Here is a 19,310-nt window from a genome sequence, read left to right on the forward strand (position 1 = left end):
TTTTTTTTCATTTTAAATTTGCATTTGCTCTCTGCTTGGCAGCACACAAACACAATTCACCAGCTAAGGGAAAAAGTGAAAAATGTAGTTTAGGCTGCCTTATGTAAGGCAAACATGCCTGTCTATGGTGTGCCCTCCTCAGCAGGAGAGTACTTCGTGGAGAATTTGCACCTGTCAACATACCTTTCACTGTGGCACAACATACAAGTGCTTTGATTTTAGATAAAGAACACAGCTGTTTAAGGTTCAACTTCAGATACAAAATACTTTTACAAAATGTGTAAGAAGCCCACTTCTCACAACATTTTGATTAAAACTGTAATACTAAAGAAAAGTTAAATTTCTTGAAAGAAACATGTTTATCAGTAATCCATGTATAAGTAAATTTTCTATTTAACATATATCATTAATGTTTCACATATAAACTCAAGCTACCATGTGTTCTTTTTAAACAACAATGATGATATCAGATATAAAATTTACTTGCATATATATGATGGGCACAATACTTTTGTTATAATCATCACGACTCATCACATATCCTAACTGTGTGTTTAGGACAGTTATGTCTTCTAAAGTATGTATGTAACATACCCCCCAACTTGTATTACTCAGCTCATTCAACTGCAGCCATATGAAATATATTTATAAACGGAAATACTGACTTTTATACAGGAATGCATTCCCTGAACTAATTAAAACCAGATACATCTCTAAATGTATCTCCATGCATTTTTAAATTAGTGTATGCCCAATTTCCATGCTTGAAAAGTAGTTCTTCTGTGACAATGTCAATTGATAAGTTTCAATTTTTTTGCATGCTTTATTCCACGGGTTTTATTCCCAGCTGGTACAATAATATTTTAAACATTGTATAATCCCAAACATCACAATATATCACAATTCATCCTCTTTCTTCTTCCAAACTGCAAGGATTAAAAGCCATGCCATTAAGCATTCCATTGTTGATCACTGGAACTTGGTAAAGCTCAATGCTATGCTTCACACCTTTACTGCTATGTGATATAGGTATTGCCAATATGTCTGCCAAGGAATCCATCTGCTTTCAAATGCGCAAATGCAGTTGGCAAGGCTGTGTGTCTTTGCACAATACCAGTTACATGCAAGATCTGAATTGGGCATCAATTCAGGCAGATTTTGTTAGCTTGACTTTTGCAGACATCGTTGGTGAGGGAGAGAATGGTGATAAATTTAAAGCTCAAATGTGCTGTGTTGAGGAGTCCAGGATATTTGTGACACTCTTTGTGAAGATATACAGCCATAGGCTGCTGCATGGGGATCATTCCGTGTCTCAGTACAGGGCTGAGACTTGGAATAGATTAGCCAAGGCCGTCTACAGTGCAACTGGCATTCCACACACTGGGGAACAAAGTCATCCATGATATAGAAATACAAGCAGGACCTCCTAAACCGATGGGAGGCTGAATGTAGGACTGCAAACACCCCTCAATTGTGTACATACACTGACCCATAACCTGTCTATGATATGGCATTAATCATATAGCCAGTCAATGCAGGAACTCATTATGCTTTCATATACTTTTCTTTTTTGTACTTTACAGCTACAGAGGAAATGGATGCAAACAGTGAGGCGCACTACGGGAGATTAACTCGCCTACGAGAGAGACACATGGTCTAAATTCAATCCAGAAATCTCATTTCATTCCCTCAATCAGTAGCATCTTGATCAGGCGTACCTCAACCTTGACCTCAACCATGCATGGCTTCCCCAATAAATCTTGTTGCTTGCATTAGGCAATGAGAACATCAGATTAAATGTGTGATGGTTCAGTAACCATAAGAAGTTATTACTATTTATAAAATATTAACAACAATAAATATGTTGGGTACAATTCAATTAAGGTAATTGCAATTATTACATTTGAATGTATACTGCTTATCCATCACAGGAAAATAAAGGCTACTCTTTGTTGTACTGTAGCAGTGATATTTGTTTATTTTAAGACACATTAATACCGTTCCATCATATATGGATATAGCAAAGGTGTACAATAGTAAATTATATTTGTTCATGTATTGCCAAAGTTTACAGGAAAAATACAGTACTTTGACATGTCATGTATAATTATCTCCACCCCATCCTATATCTCTCATTTTTTTTGGAGGGGGAATTATAATTTATTAATCTGCTGTTTGCATACCTTGCTGCTGAAAAATAAATGACCGACAGCACAGAGGGGTAGGCCAACAACTGCAGCTCTGCACGCCATACCTACACAGATGGCAGAACAGACACTCAACACTTTGGGTTCACAACCTGTCAGTGTTGCTTCCACAACCCTGTCCTAACTTCTCCAGCTGAGACAGATAGCTCTGCCTCAGCTGCTGGTGTAGTGGTATCCTCCAGTAGCAGTGGAGGTGGCAGGTTTGTCACCCAGCAAGAACTAACAGGGCTGGTGGAGGATATCATGGAGAGGGGCTTTGGTGCAATTATCGGCAGGGTTGAAAAGATTCTGCATATCACTGCAAAGACAATGTCACATTTGGTATTGTGCCAGGGAGCTACTGCAGGAGACACTGATGACAGTTCTGAGGTCGAGGACTAGATTCTCACTGTTCTCAAGTTGGATGTGGGTGCATCTCTGATGCCCCTATCTTTCCCCAATAATGGTGTCTCCCAACCTTTTGTCTACATCACCATCCCAGTCTGCCTTGTATGTCCTGTATGCTAGCATATTCTTCCTAGCCTACTCTACCTACCTGATATTCTCATTCCTAAGCATGTTTCACAACATTACTCTCTCTCCCAAAAAATAAAAAATGGGCACCTGTCCCACCAAAAGATATGCCCCAAACACAGCTCTCAACTTTTGCTAAGTGACATCTTGACACACTTGATTTGGTCCAATTAGCCATACATTATTCTTTTGCTGTCACCCATCTCTGGTATGGTGACTCTCTAAAGTAAAAAATGTGTGTACAATTACGTTGGGGATAGCTATGGGATTTTCCCACCACCCTCCTGCATATTCCTGTATTATTTTCCCATATCCTGTCCTCTGCCTGCAAACCCCATTTTCACACCTTTAATCTGGTGAAAAAATAGATAGACACACACACACATGGACAAAGATGGCCCATGGAAAAGACATTAGTCAAAATGATCAAATTACCTACAGCCAGTTTCTACACTGTCTATATTTATATCAAGTACTACCATGATTTATGTCCTGCAAAACCTGATACAACTTCTGATACTTATATGCTCAATTAGTGTCATTATTGGACTTATGTTTTTCACTGCTGTATTATAACATGCTTTGTAACTTGACTTTATAATTTCCTTTAACTTTCATGTCAAACTGCATTTTACTTGAGATAAGTCAATATGTTATAGTATTATAAAATGTTTTGCAATTTGTTTTACTGTAACTGCTGGAGATCTTCTCCCCAGGGCACCAATGAAAAGTTTTTTTGTCCCAGTCAAACTTCCTGAACCAAATGCAACAAATAAAAATAAATTTTATTTTTTCAGACTGGCCATGTTGGTTCTTAGTGTTGGTGTGTTAGTTGTTAAGGATTGGTCATCATTTGTACAACTGTCTGGGTCCGGATTCTGGACCTGAGCCATACTTTTATAGTCTGGTTATTTCCTTATGCATATTCTTATTCTATTTTGTTTTTAGTACTCTTCCTTGTTTAGAATTTATTACGTTCATTTTATGGTATCTAGTTTAGCTGACTTGTACTGTGTTCCTCTATTGTTAAGGCATGCAGTGATTTACAGGTTCATAGGTTGGTACTAGGGTATCAGCCCTAGGGCCTATACAAGTCTAGCCATAACAATTCCCTGGCTATTTCTTCCCACACTATTTACTTCCCTGGACCCCTGTCTAGCAGGGCAACTGACGTGATCCCCGGGGTGAATTTCCTTTCTCCCATCCAATCGTCAAGGTTTCTTTTGAAGACGGCCAAAGAGGCACTCTGCTTGACATGTATGGGCAATCTATTCCAGAGTCTGGGGAGTCTCTGGGTCAGGAACCTATCCCTCCAACATGTTTTGTTTATTGTGATGACAAGGTTTAGATCCCTGGAGCGTGTAGCTCTGAGGGATTGGGATTTCTTTAAGTGTAGCATGTCCAACAGCTCTGGGTTTGACATGGCCTTGTATGTTAAGCAGAGATCGCCTCTGAGTAGATGATATGCGACAGAGTATAGCTGGAGGTTTTTTAAGGCAGTCAGCCTAGGGCATCTGCTTTAGGCCTGTGATTGTTTTAGTGAGGTATTTCTGCGGCCTTTCCAGTTGTTGCAGATGTCTTGAGAGGTACATACCAAACGGTGCATTGTATTCTATAATGGGTCTAACGAGGGAGGAGTACAGTGGGACAATGACCTCCTTTTTTCTGGATGAAAAGCCCTTGGTGATGAGGTGTGCCACATAGAAGGATTTCCTGACTGTTGTGGCGATGTGGTTATTGAAGGTGAGACCACTGTCCACGTGTCCCTAAGTCTCTTATCACACTTTCAGTGTTTAATGTACTGTCACCTATATGGTAATTCAAGGGTACATGTTTTTTTCCCCAAAGGGGATAACTATACATTTCTTGGCATTGAGCTTGAGCCCATGGCTCTGGCACCAAGCATCTGTTTCTGTAAGGCCCTTTTGTAGAGTATCCACATCCTCTGGGGATTCAATAATGGCTCCCAGTTAGCAGTAATCTGCGAACTTTGTTAGCCAGAGTCCCTTAGTGTTGGCCTGTACTTCAGAGAAGTAGATGCCAAACAAGAGCAGTCCCAGGACTGAACCCTGAGGTACTCCACTTGTCACTTGTCTGGAGCTGGATTTGGAGTCAGCTACTTTGACAGTGTGGGTTCTATCAGTAAGCCAGTTAGCAACCCATTGGGTGACGTATGGATTAATGCCCAGCTTTGTAAGTTTATCTATGATTCCAGAGTGGGGGATGGTGTCAAAGACCTTGGCAAGATCTAGATAGGCTGTGTGGACCACCTTACCCTTGTCCATGGCTCTGGAGACTAATTTGAAGAAGTCAATCACATTTAGGAGACAAGATCGTCCCTTCACGAACCCAAACTGGGTGGGGTCCAGTGTTTGAAGGTTGCCAATGTCTTTGTTTATAAGTTCCATGATAATACGCTCCATGGCCGTGCAGATAAGGCTCGTCAGACTGATGGGACGGTAGTTTCCGGGATCCAAGGTGGATCCCCCCTTGTGGAGTGGGATAACTGTAGCTCTGCGCCACTCAGTGGGCATGAAACCTGAGGTGAGGCTATGATTAAACATGACACTTAGGTGAGGTGCCAGTTCATATTGTAGTTCATGTAGTACACAGCCCGGGATGTCATCTGGTCCCATGGATGCTGTATTCTTAGCTTTGGAGAGTGCATTTTTTACCTGTGTGGCAGTTATTACCGGACTTTACTTTTGCTTAAATGGACATGTGGTCTATTTTCTTATCACTGACATATATGATGTAGCCAAGGTTCACGAGTGACTTTGTTTTTTGGTCCTTTTGTTGAGACTCATTCCTGTAGGACTTTAAGATAAGGTTTACTTATACTGGCTGGCTAGCCTTGCTTGAGTTACTCTATTCATTTAGCCCACGGGGGAGTTGTAACATTGAGTTTTATTTGCGAAAACAACTCTGTTCATTTAGCCCATGGGAAATTGTAACACTGTGTTTTACTTGTGAAAACAACTCTGTATACTCAAATTTAGTTTCCCAACTACCCCCATAGGGTTAATGTCATTTGTTTTTCAATGCTTGCAAAGTTAAATCTATTAAATCCAATGCAAAGTTCAGAATGCATGTACAGACTAACACATTTTCTGTATATATCACATTTGTGTTCATAGATTATTTTCTTTAAAGTTCTTTCAGTTTTACCTAAAAAAAATGGACAACTTGAATATTTTGCAATATACATGACTATTTTATGCAGCACCCTGAAGTTTAACAGGAATTTTCTGAGTGCATGTATTTACAGTGGATATAAAAAGTATACACACCCCTATTAAAATGCCAGGTTTTTGCGATATAAAAAATGAGACCACAATAAATAATTTCAAAACTTTTCCCACCTTTAATGTGACCTATAACCTGCACAATTCAATTGAAAAACAAAAATCTGTTAGGGGAAATATTATAAAAACGTACAATACGTTGGTTGCATAAGTGTGCACACCCTTAAACTAATACTTTGTTGAAGCATCTTTTCATTTAAATTACAGCATTCAGTCTTCTTGGGTAGGAGTCTATCAGCATGGCACATCTTGACTTGGCAATATTTGCCTACTCTTCCTTGCAAAAGTGCTCCAAATCTGTCAGATTGCGAGGACATCTCTTGTGCACAGCCCTCTTCAGGTCACCCCACAGATTTTCTATTGGATTTAGGTCTGGGCTCTGGCTGGGCCATTCCAAAACTTTAATTTTCTTCTGGTGAAGCCATTCTTTTGTTGATTTGGATGTATGCTTGGGGTCATTGTTGTGTTGAAAGGTGAAATTCCTCCATCTTCAGCTTTCTAGCAGATGCCTGAAGGTTTGGGGCCAAAAGTGACTGGTATTTCGAACTGTTCATAATTCCCTCCACCTTGACTAAAGCCCCAGTTCCAGCTGAAGAAAAGCAACTCCAAAGCATGATACTGCCACCACCATGCTTCACCGTGAGAATGGTGTTCTTTTGGTGATGTGAAGTGTTGTTTTTGTGTCAAACGTACCTTTTGGAATTGTGCCCAAAAAGTTCAGCCTTGGTCTCATCAGACCATAACATATTTTTCCACATGCTTTTGGGAGGCCTGATGTATTGTTTTGCAAATTTTAGCCGGGCCTGGATGTTTTTCTGTGTAAGAAAAGGCTTCCATCTTGCAACCTGACCCCACAGTCGAAACATATGGAGAATACGTGAGATTGTTGTCACATGTAGTACATAACCAATACTTGCCAGAAATTCCTGCAGCTCCATCAGTGTTGCTGTAGGTGTCTTGGCAGCCTCCCTGACCAGTTATCGTCTTGTCTTTTCATCAATTCTGGAAGGACGTCCAGTTCTTTGCAGTGTTACTGTTATCCCATATTTTCTCCACTTTTTGATGACTGTCTTCACTGTGTTCCATGGTATATCCAACGCTGTGAAAGATTTTTTGTACCCTTCTCTTGACTGATACCTTTCAACAATGAGATCCCTGTGATGCTTTGTAAGCGGTCTACGAACCATGGCGTTTGCTGTAGCAGGCAACTGAGTAAATGTCAGGAAAATCCTACTAGGACAGTTGAACTTTATTTGGGGTTAATCAGAGTCTCTTTAATTGATGGCAGGTGTGTACCCAAGAAGACTGACTGTTGTAATTAAATCAAAAGGTGCTTCAACAAAGTATTAGTTTGAGGATGTGCACACTTATGCAACCACCTTATATTTTTTCCCTTAACAGATTTGTTTTTCAACTGAATTGTACAGGTTATAGGTCACACTAAAGGTGGGAAAAATGTTTAAATGATTTATTGTGATCTCATTTTTTATATCACAAAAACCTGGCATTTTAACAGGGGTGTGTAAGTTTTTTTATATCCACTGTAGGTCACAGTCTCCTTCATAAACGTCTTGACAGCAGTTACATCTACCACAACGCTCAGTGCCTCCTTGATTTCTGTTATCCAAGTGATTTAAAACTCTATCATTTTCAAAAAGGCATATCAAATGTTTTTATCGGATCACTCATTGTTATAATAGGCTTTTATAATTTTAAAAGGCTGCTGTTTCATTTGTCATGAATTAATTATTCATGTGATTTAGTGGGTCCCTAGCAGTTGATCGAATTTTCAGAAACTAGAAGCTTTTGAATGAAGATTGCAGTACAGCGAGGATCAGGAAATTCACCCTTTTCCTCACTGTAGTACAATCTAGGAGTTGGTATATATAATCTGCAGGGGGTGTAGGAGTGCAGCCCCCCACATGGGGTACCAGGGGGGCTTACCCCCTGCAAAAATGTAAAAACTTTAGATTTTTGTGGGGTTTTTTTTTTTTTTTTTTTTTTGATGTTCGAGTTTTCAGAAACTCGATCTCATGGTCTCTCTGATTTTTTTTCTTTTTTTTTTTTTGGAGTTTCTGAAAAGTCAAATCTGACATAGACCCGATTTATTATTTTTATGTGTGGGGGGTGTTTTTTAATTAGTTCTGATGAAGTCCCAAAGTTTAAGGGGACAACAGCATTAAACTCTAACTAACCTTTTAATAAATACTGATCTATCCGGTGCTATTGTAGTTAAATGTTCCTGCAATTTTGGAATTTACAGCACACCTTTTTCTAGTTCTTTGAGAAAGTCACTGAAGGTGTAGATAGTGGTCACAACTTTCATACAGTACGCCTTGATCTGGCCTAAGGCCTCTGATACCATTCCTCATACTGAAATTGTAAGTAAGCTTAAAGGCCTAAATGTAGACCATTATGCTGTCAGGAGGAAAGCAAACTGGCTTAACAAATGGCACCTACACAGTTAAAGTAGCAGATGCAACCTCAGAAAACAAAATGGTGACCAGTGGAGTGCCTCAGGGTTCAGTACTAGGACCTCTTCTGTTCAGCATCTACTTCGCAAAACTCCAAATCACTAACCCAGCCATTTGCTGATGACTATAGGAAACGTGCTGTCATTTGCTCAGCAACTGATATCAGATAACTACAATGACATTACTACAATGACCAAACCATACAAGCCAAAGATTTATTACACATGGACTAAATTAAATTTAAATATGTCAAACATTAACAAAAAAACACAGAGGTTCCTAAATGAAAATATCACAGAAATGAAGGCCCTTACCTACCAAAACAAGCTTGATGCTCTACTACTGTACACTGTCTCTTATAGATTCCTGAATAGTAATTACGGTCTTGTCCTCCGTGCTGTTAAGGACCTAACTCTCCATGACCTCCAACACCTCCACAAACACCTAAACTAAGGATATGGCTCTCCATCAACAAAAAATTAAGACATGTCAGAGAGGCACATTACTCACTGCTCCCCCTATCACAGGAATAATCTTCCATTGCCTGTAAAAAAAAAGAGTGACATCTTTGTTTTCTTTAAGGCAAACATTGATTACTGGATGGGTACCCAGAAATTCATTCATTCTGGAGAGAGGAGGTGCTCTGTAAGGGTCATTGTTATGGGGTCCAGTACAGAGACTCCTTACAATCTCTATTACTGATGGACTATTTACTTGTTTGGGCATTCTACATAATGAATGAAATATTGTTACTGATACCATTACTAGTGTTTATGCTTAAATGACATTCTCTCACCAAAAAGGTGTTAAGTGAATTCTGCACCTTGAAAATTCTACTTTCAAAAAATAAATATATACCTGAATATCAGAAAAAAAAGACAAGAATGGCACGTGGAAGATAAACTTTCTTGATATAATGGATTGATTTCAGTGAAAGTTAAAAAGTTCAGCAATAATGCATAATGTTTAAAATAATGCATACCATTCAGCTTGTTTTAGATCAGCAGGTCCTGTTTGGGCGTCCTGCAGACTACTACATCACCAGAAATGAGAGAGAGAGAGAGAGAGAGAGACTTTTTGTGCTAACTGCAAGTACTTTTGGCTTAAACTGCCCGGTTTTTGCTGGTTTTGATTTTTTTTGTTAAGTGCACTTCTCAAGAAAGCTTTAAAAGTAGACTAGCTACTTATTCTACCGTTATTTCTGCCTTTAAATCATTTTTCAGTCTGTGCACTTGCCTTGCTTAATTTTTAAAGTTTAAATTGCTAATTTTGGAAAGTTTTAAATTGCATTTACTGTTTAGGGCTACACACAAGTGCGTTTGCCTTTTGTGTGCTTATTTACTGTATTTTTCCATTGCTTGGCCTGTTTTAACAAAAAAAAACAAACAAAAAAAATACTATCTTGTTTGCTCATTTCCTGCCTTTTTTTACTGTAGTCCAGATCCCAGGCTTTGCTGGTTTCAGGACTTCAGTTTCTGTATTCAGAGCTATTCCAGACCTTGCTGTGGTAGAGGGAGGTCCTACTGCTAGTGAGAGTAGTAAGCATTATACAGCCTATCTAATGCTAGAGGAGTGGTTTTCAGCTTTCAAAGTGTAATTTTATTGGCCATTTGGGGCTGATTTCTATCCCTTTCAACTTTTTGGTTTAAAAACACATGTTTGTGTGCATTTGAACTTGTTTTAGATCAGCAGATCCTGTTTGGGCGTCCTGCAGACTATTACAGCACCAGAAACGAGAGAGAGAGAGAGACGTTTTGTGCTAACTGCAAGTACTTTTGGCTTAAACTGCCCATTTTTTTGCTGTTTTGATAGTTTTTGTTAACTGCACCTCAAGAAAGCTTTAAAAGTAGACTAGCTACTTATTCTACTATTACTTCTGCCTTTAAATCGTTCTTCAGTTTGTGCACTTGCCTTGCTTAATTTTTAAAGTTTAAATTACTAATTTTGGAAAGTTTTAAATTGCATTTACTGTTTAGGGCTACAAACTCAAGTGTGTTAGCCTTTTCTGTGCTTATTTACTGTATTTTTCCATTGCTTAGCCTGTTTTAACCAAAAAAAAAAAAAAAAAACTATCTTGTTTGTTTGTTTCCCGCCCTTTCTAACGAGTATAAGTCCAGATCCCAGGCTTTGCTGGTATCAGGACTTCAGTTTCTGTATTCAGAGCTATCCCAGACCTTGCTGTGGTAGAGGGAGGTCCTACTGCTTACTAGTAAGAGTAGTGAGCATTGTACAGCCTAACTCTAGAGGAGTGGTTTTCAGCTCTGAAAGTGTAATTTTATTGGCCATTTGGGGCTGATTTCTATCCCTTTCAACTTTCTGGCTTAAAAACGAGTGTTTGCACGATTCTGTGCATCGCAGGGCTAAGGTTAAACTATTCCTTCGCCAGAAAGTCTGCTCTTCAAATTTTCCCTTAGAACTAGCTGGTTTCTCAGTAGTAGCAGTAAAATCTGAATCCCTGTGACTAGCACATGATCTATAACCTGCAGGAAAGCACTAGGAAGCCTTAAACTGATAAAAGCACCCAACTCTCCTTGTATATAGGGAGAAAGTAATCACAGGCACTAAACGGCCTATAACTGTAAAGTACCTTGCCAAGGAAAGGGAAAACAGCTCTTGTACCCTACAAAAGAAACACCGAACCAGGCATGTCCAAGGGTCAGCGTCTGGTGATTTCTCCAGTCCACCTGGTGAACCTGGGCATACTGGGACAATGCAGCAATTGCCTCATGTACACAGACAACCATCTCCTCCTACCACCCAACACTACAACCTACGAGAGATGCACTTACATAGCCAAATTAGAAGCAAAGCTCTCTCCAACCAAGACTGTGCTAGACAGTCAAGAAGAGAAGATTAACATCTGCACTATACCTCAAGCAATACATAGACCTTCAAAACCCGCATCACTGACACCCACACATAGAAACACTAAACCCACATATGAGGAGGCCCTTAACATTAACCTGCCCAAGCAACAAGGACCTCCGAAGCCGATACGCAAACAAACGCCAATCACAACCAAAGTAACATATAGCTCAAAACACCAGTGTGCCACCCAACAACAGCCCCTAAGGCAAGACAACATAGCCAACACCTTAGTCATAGGTGACTCCATAGTCAGGCACACTGATGTCCCACTCACCAGGCTGGACAAGGAGAAAATTACCGTCAGCTGCCTGTCGGCCACATAACGCATGCACTCAAGTCAGTGCACTCAAGTCAGTCCACAAGTACAAATATGACTCTGTCATTGCCATGTTGGTGTGAATGACTTGAGATGTACCTCCCTGGACTACATGAAAAGAGACATGGAAGAGCTCTCGGATCATGTGGCCCAGGCAGGTATGACCGTAGCCCTGAGTAGCATCCTGCCTTCACCCAGAATGATACCACAGTATAAAGACAAAATGATTGACTTCAACAATTGGCTAAGTTTCTGGTGTCATTCAAAGGGGAGCCAGTATCAGTCTGCCTGGGATGACATGATTGACAAACCATGATGCTTTGCCAGAGATGGTCTGTACCTGTCGCCCCTGGGATTCGGGTTACTGGCTAAGGCTCTTGCCACCCCCATAGTGTCTTTTTTAGGCAAGGCTCAAATGACAAAACTACCACCGTAACAGATAAAAACACGCAAAATCTGAAGGTTATGCTACTCAATGCTAGAAGTCTAAACCTCAAAACGCACTCTCGAGGCACTCCTAAAAATGGAGAACGTCAATATCTGTGCAGTAACAGATACCTGGTTCAAGGCTCCAGACAGCACCCCTGCAATACCAGGCTACAACTCTTACCACACTTTTCGGCCACCAAACCAAGACCGAAACACTAAAGATGGTGGAGTGTCCATATTCACAAAGGATATTCTCACCTTCAGGCTAGTTGCCCAACACAATGCATATGAAATATTATAGGTACAACTAACACTAGGTAAGACTGCAATCCAAATTGTAGCTTGCTACAGATCCCCCACCATGCCCCAAGATTTTCACTACACCTTTCTAAACATACGGAAAAATATTAAGATACAACCTAACACCCTAACACTGGGTGATTTCAACTACCCTGCCATTAATTGGGAAAACTACTCGGGTACCAACACCTTTGCCCAACGGTTCTTGGAATTCATAAATTCCAATGCCCTGGATCAACTAATCCATAGTCCCACCAGGGGCTCAAATATCCTTGACCTGGTCATTACCAACATGGGAAATCGATGCTCCACACCAGCGGTCACCCCCTCGTTGGTCAGGTCTGACCATAAGCTAATCACCTTTGACGTCCACATCCCACCCCCACCCCCCAGTAGAAAAACCTCCATAAAAAACTTCTCCAAAGCCAACTTCATGCTACTCAAGTCAAAAGTGACAAACTTCACGACACCCATGCAGACGGGAACTGAAAGTTTGACTGCCGAATCCTACATTAAGGCACTGTACGAGCATATCCACTCATGCATAAATCGTGCCACTCCAAATAGAACCAAGATACTCTCCTCCAAAAAAAGGAAGCCAATCTGGTGGTCCCCTGCCATAAACAAGTTATACAACAGAAGGAAGAAACTGTTATAGAAAAAAAGAAAATCCCAGGATACAAAAAACTCCCTTACCAGCCTCAGTAAGAAGCCGAGATCCCTTATAAAATCCTCAAAAGCTAGTTATGAAAATAAAATTGCCAAAGATTCTAAGGACAACCACAAGGCATTCTATAGTTATGTCAAGAATCTAAATGGCAATATTCAGATATGCTCTGAGCTACAACAAAATGACACTAAATATACTGATCCCAAGGATATTGCCAATATCCTAGCAGATCGATTCAGTGCCAATTTCACCCCCCTCTCACCCCCTAAAGGACCCATCTCAATATCAAAAGACTGCTAAATGCCGATAATCACTGCCACACAGGTAAAAAATGCACTCTCCAAAGCTAAGAATACAGCATCTATGGGACCAGACGACATCCCGGACTGTGTATTACATGAACTACAAAATGAACTGGCACCTCACCCAAGTGTCATGTTTAATCATAGCCTCACCTCAGGCTTCGTGCCCAATTAGTGGCGCACAGCTACAGTTATCTCACTCCACAAGGGAGGGGTCCACCCTGGACCCCAGGAACTATCGTCCCATCAGCCTAACGAGCCTGATCTGCAAAGCCATGGAACACATTATCACGGAACTTATAAACAAAGACATTGGCAACCTAAAAACACTGGACCCCACCCAGTTTGGTTTCGTGAAGGGCTGATCTTGTCTCCTCAACCCGATTGACTTCTTCGAATCAGTCTCCAGAGCCGTGGACGAGGGTAAGACGATCCACACAGCCTATCTGGACCTCGCCAAGGCTTTCGCCACCATTTCCCACTCTGAAATCATAGACAAACTTACTAAGCTGGGCATTAATGCCTACGTCACTCGATGGCTCGCAAACTGGCTTACTGACATAACCCACACTTGTAAAAGTAGCCGACTCCAAATCCAGCTCCATACAAGTGACAAGTGGAGTACCTCAGTGTTCAGTCCTGGGACCGCTCTTGTTTGGCATCTACTTCTCCGAAGTACAGGTCAACACCAAGGGAGTCTGGGTAATAAAGTTCACAGATGACTGCAAACTGGGAGCCATTATCGAATCCCCAAATTATGTGGATATCCTACAAAATGGCCATACAGAGACAGATGCTTGGTGCCAGAGCCATGGGCTCAAGCTCAATGCCAAGAAATGTATAGTTATCCCCTTTGGGAAAAACCTAATTACCACATAAGTGGCAGTACACTAAACACCGAAAGTGTGATAAGAGACTTAAGGACACAGACAGTGGTCTCACCTTCGATAACCACATCGCCACAACAGCCAAGAAATCCTTCTATGTGGCACATCTCATTACTAAGGGCTTTTCATCCAGGAAAAAGGAGGTCATTGTCCCACTGTACTCATCCCTCATTAGACCCATTATGGAGTACAATGCCCCGTTTGGTATATACCTCACAAGACATCTGCAACAGCTGGAAAGGCCGCATAAATACTTCACTAAAAGAATCACAAGCTTAAAGCAGATGCCCTGTGCTGACCATCTAAAAACACTCCAGCTATACTCTTGTCGCATATAGTCTACTCAGAGGCGATCTCTGCTTAACATACAAGGCCATGTCAAACCCAGAGCTGTTGGACATGCTACACATAAAGAAATCCCAGTCCCTCAGAGCCACACACTCCAGGGATCTAAACCTTGTCATCACAATGAACAAAACATGCTGGAGGGATAGTCCCGTCCCAGAGACTCCCCATTCATGTCAAGCAGAGCACATCTTTGGCCCTCTTCAAAAGGAACCTTGACGACTAGATGGGAGATAGGAAATTCATCCCAGGTATCACGTCAGTCACCCTGCTAGACAGTGGACCAGGGAAGTAAAATTCCTGGGAAAAAAATAGCCAGGAAATGTTATGACTAGGCTTGTATAGGCCCTAGGGCCGATAGCCTAGTACCAACCTATGAACCTATGTGTAAGAGTTATTTTATACATTATATATTGCAAATATGGCACTGTAGAATTTTCATAAAAATACTCTGTCCCAACATTTCTTTGTCAAATACTATCAGCTCTTTAACATCTTTAGCATCCTTTTTAATTGCCATATATGCTTCTGGTACTTAGGTTTAATGACACTTCTGTACCATCCAACTACCAATATACTCTAATATCAGACCCCGGGTGTGTGAACAGAGCCTTCAGCCTTCTGATCAATAGGAAACTGGTTTCACACAATTTCACATCCCCACAGTACGTATGGGGAGTTACGCTGCATATTACCAAGCCTCCACAAATGCATAAATGACATATATTCCTGCCTGGAATAAATATAGTTCTGTGAGACAGTGTCCTAAGATCCTTAAATATTATTTAGCGAAATGCAAAAGTACATTTCTCAAAAAAAGCTTTTCTCTCAACTCTCACCATTACAGTCACTGCACATTACATACACAAAATATACATACAGGGCCTTATGTCTTGTACTGCAATAGATGAATTGTCACATACAGGCTGCCATTTTACCACAGTGTTTTACAGATGCTGCACACAGTTATACTGCACTGAAACAACTACCATTTTCAACCATAGATATTCACTCCAAAAATGTTACTACTGCATTTATTTATAGTCAACAGTAAAACAAGAAAGAAAATGCCACACTACCCATTACATTGCATATTAAGATATTTGCACTTCTAATACCCTACTATCATATAAACACTGCATACTAACATAAGTAATGTAGATCTTTCCCACAATATGACTACAAAACTCATGCTCTCCTGATATTTATTTCATTATTTTTATTTACTTACTTGTTTTTATTGACCTGGATAGTCCAACTGGACAAAGCCCATTTTAAGTGGAGGACTGAGGAGAAAAACTCCAACAGATACATTTAAGACACTCATTTGAAAACAATTATTTTACGAAGATACATTACACAGATAGTTTTGAAGACATCTAGATACAAACAGATAATCGCTCTGTAGTGAAACTATACAAAGATAAAACAGACATTTCTTCTGTGCTGACATTACACAGGAAATTTCAAGTATAAAACTTTTAGTATGCAAACAGCTTATGTTCAAATATAGGTGACAAGTAGGCATTAGATATGACTTACATGACATAGATAAGGTATAGTTGTTAAGAATACATAAAACCAAGGTAAGGACTGCAAAACAGCTGGTAGGTAGATAGTAGTTAAAGCTAGACGCAGGAGAGAGAGGCATTGTACAGCTGATGAGTCAGGGATCGTGGGATTAAAAATACTAGGGCAGTTACCGACACAGAACCTGTGTATAGGTAGTTGTGGAGAGTATTTGAAGAAGATGGATACAGTGAGAAGGTCAGAAAGAAACTGAGATTTAAAGTGAGGATTAAGGTAGGAAGGAAATTAAAGAGGAATGGCAGGAAGATTTATTGTGTAAAAGGGGATAGAAATTTTACAGTGTTAGGGCTACGAAGGAGATATTAAAAGAGTATCACCTCAAAACAGTTTCATAAGGTAGTCCAAGAGTTGCAGTTTTTCTTCTTTCATTACACTGTTTCATCTATCCATCATCAAACTCTTTCAGTTCCTTAACCAGTTTCTAAATTAACACACTATAACACTTCATAAACCGTGTCTAGCGGACTGTGGGCAAGCCTACTTTATGAAGGAGCAGAAATTCCTATGTACAATACAGTATAGTGCAATAACATTTCAGGCACAGGCTGAAAGGTGTTATAGCCTGTCATTCTTCATAGCATACCTTGGCATGTAATTCAATTATCTTCCTAAAAATACTCACATTTCATGTTTTAATACATTACATATCTTATTTCAACAGTATTTCCCCATCCCCATAGTACCAGCTGTTTTTATTGTTTCTCTTGAATGCTCTTAATAATTTGATTTCATCTCTGCCTTCTCTTTTCAGTCCCAGTTTTTTAAAGAGGAATTGATCCTTAGTTGCTGTCTACACCTGAATTATATTTCCATAACTAAACCTACAGTTCACAGAAGAGAGTTCCAGACTATGAAACCTATCCATACGTCTTTACTTATAAACATTTTATCATTCTGGTGCGCCTCTGAATGCCTTCTAATCTGATTCTCAAATTGGAGCAATCAAATATTACCATAATCTAGCCTAGATCTTTTAAGATTATTATAAATGGTCTTTTTCACTTCACTACATCTGGATATGATATACCTTAGTAAGCCTATGAATTTCGTATATTCCTTTTTACACTCACGGTAAGATGGCCAAAAATTAATTCATCATCTCCCCATGTATTCGGATTCTTAAAAATATGCACCCGTTCAATATTACTGCTGCTGAGCATAATAATTGTTAAATCTAGAGCAACCAAAGGTCACATATTTTTGCTTTTTTTCTGAATTAATTACTGTATTGCATGCTTTAGCTCAACTATACAACTTGCCCGGTCCTGTATGCAACTTCAAGTCTTCCGATTTGTTATGTATCTACCCCAGTTTTAAATTATCAGCATGGCAGCAATTAATATAAAAATCCCACTAGAAATTTTAAGGCATAAATACTGAGTAAATTGGGCCCCAAAATGGATCCCTACAGAACTGACCTCCCATAACAAATGATCGTATAGAGTTTAATTGTAGAAAATCTGCCATGTCTATCCTGCAAGCCTCGTTTCCAAGAGCAATAATTAAAATCTGTCCCTATTTTCTGGGTGGGTCCCCCTTGTAAAAAGCCTTCAGCTTTCTACGTGAATACTAGGCATTTAAGTGTGGTAGTTACTTTTAAACGTTATTCTTATTCTGTGAAGACCAAAACGTTTAAGAAAGATTAAGTAAAAATATCTGAAATTCTAATATCGGGCATTGCTGACTTATGAGAGTAAAAGACTCCACACGTCCAGCAAAGGGGCTACTGACCCCTGTGTATCCCCTGCTAATACACAATTTTAAGTTTCCATACCTTGATAGTAGTGGCCGGTGGTGGTGAAGGGGGGGGGGGGGGGCGATGGACATTAAGACGTTCTTTTTAATCTCTCTCATTTCGTTCAGTGCAACTTAAAAAACATTATTTTAGTTAAGTAATTATAAGTGCAATGTCAGTCCACGGCACCAGGAGGCGGAGCTTGCTAGTACGCATCGTGGTGTGGCCTAATATAAACAAACGCAATGTAGAGAGTAAAGGTTGAGAGCTGTTGAGTAGGGTGTAGATAGGCTTGGATTGATAAAAGTGCAGCGAAACTGTACAAAAATAAAAAAGGTTGATCTTAATATAAATATTTATTAATTAGTAAAGCAGATGCCTTGTTCTTTAAGAAATGTAAATCAACCTGCAACAATCATTCCCTACGGTGGTGTCAATGGACTTGGGCAACGCATTTAGTTCCAGGGCTACAAGATGCATTTTCTAACCCAACTAGCGATCTTTCCGTGGACCGTTGCCGTTAACACTAGGACGCTGCAGACTCAGCAGCAAGGAAAAATTTTACCCAAACAGGCATATTTCAGTTATCACTACTCTACCTGCACCTACCTAGTGACACAGATAAAGGTTCTTAGATGCTTCAGAAGACCAGCTGTACATCTATAACAGTTTGAAATTATTAAATCTTATTTTATAAGGTACTGATTCTGTTTGTTTAACATGAATAAATGGCATGTTAAATGCAGGAAACATTTCACGGAGATGTCCTACGAAACAGCAAAGGCACTGAAAACAAATAGACGCAAGCAACCTTATTCTGGCACCAAATTTTTTACTTTTAAACGCAGTTTATTTTGCTTTTAACCTACTAATCTAGAAATGCGGAAGGCATACAGTAACTTACTTCTTCTGTACCTTTTTCTAAAGATGCGTAGCCTCTAGTGAAAAAATTGTGATTTACATGTTGCGTTCAAGAAAACGTGAATGTTCGCTGTTGGTTCGGTTGCGTCGTTTCCTAGCAACATTTGAATCAAACACCTAGGCAACCCGAGCAAACGCGTGCAGTCATTTGCTTTCCGTTTTTTGCCGAGCCGACGTTAAAGCGGGCCTTAGTTACTGTCGGAATGTCGGTGATTGAGAACATACTTCTCGAGTGTACCTCATTATGAGGAACGTACCGCATTTGGAGTCTTAAAAGTACATGTTCCTCAAAGTTCCACATTGAAAGGGTGTGTCATATGTTTAGTGTTAGGATTTTTTTTTATTAATATCCATGGTAAATTGAAGTGAATTATATTCATTAAAATATATTTTTAAAAAGTAAAACCAGTATGTTTTAGTTGTTAGTAAGCCTTCATGTTCCGCATGT

The 19,310-nt window shown here is 39.8% G+C and overlaps 1 protein-coding gene across 2 annotated transcripts in view; it reads right to left on the reverse strand.

Annotated features, from left to right (window-relative positions):
* The window catches only part of ZBBX (zinc finger B-box domain containing), a 2,136,907-nt gene extending 2,117,903 nt beyond the window's left edge, over window positions 1–19,004 (reverse strand). Inside the window, exon 1 of one of the 2 annotated variants that reach the window (XM_044069997.1) lies at window positions 18,857–19,004. The gene's annotated coding sequence lies outside the window, so the exon portion shown is untranslated. Of the gene's footprint in view, window positions 1–18,845 lie in introns of both variants that reach the window. The other variant, XM_044069996.1, reaches the window with a different exon arrangement.
* Between the last annotated feature and the right edge of the window lie 306 nt (window positions 19,005–19,310).

The sequence above is a fragment of the Protopterus annectens genome, chromosome 4.part1, assembly GCF_019279795.1.
Source record: "Protopterus annectens isolate FY-2018-M chromosome 4.part1, PAN1.0, whole genome shotgun sequence".
Classification (NCBI taxonomy): Eukaryota; Metazoa; Chordata; order Ceratodontiformes; family Protopteridae; genus Protopterus; species Protopterus annectens.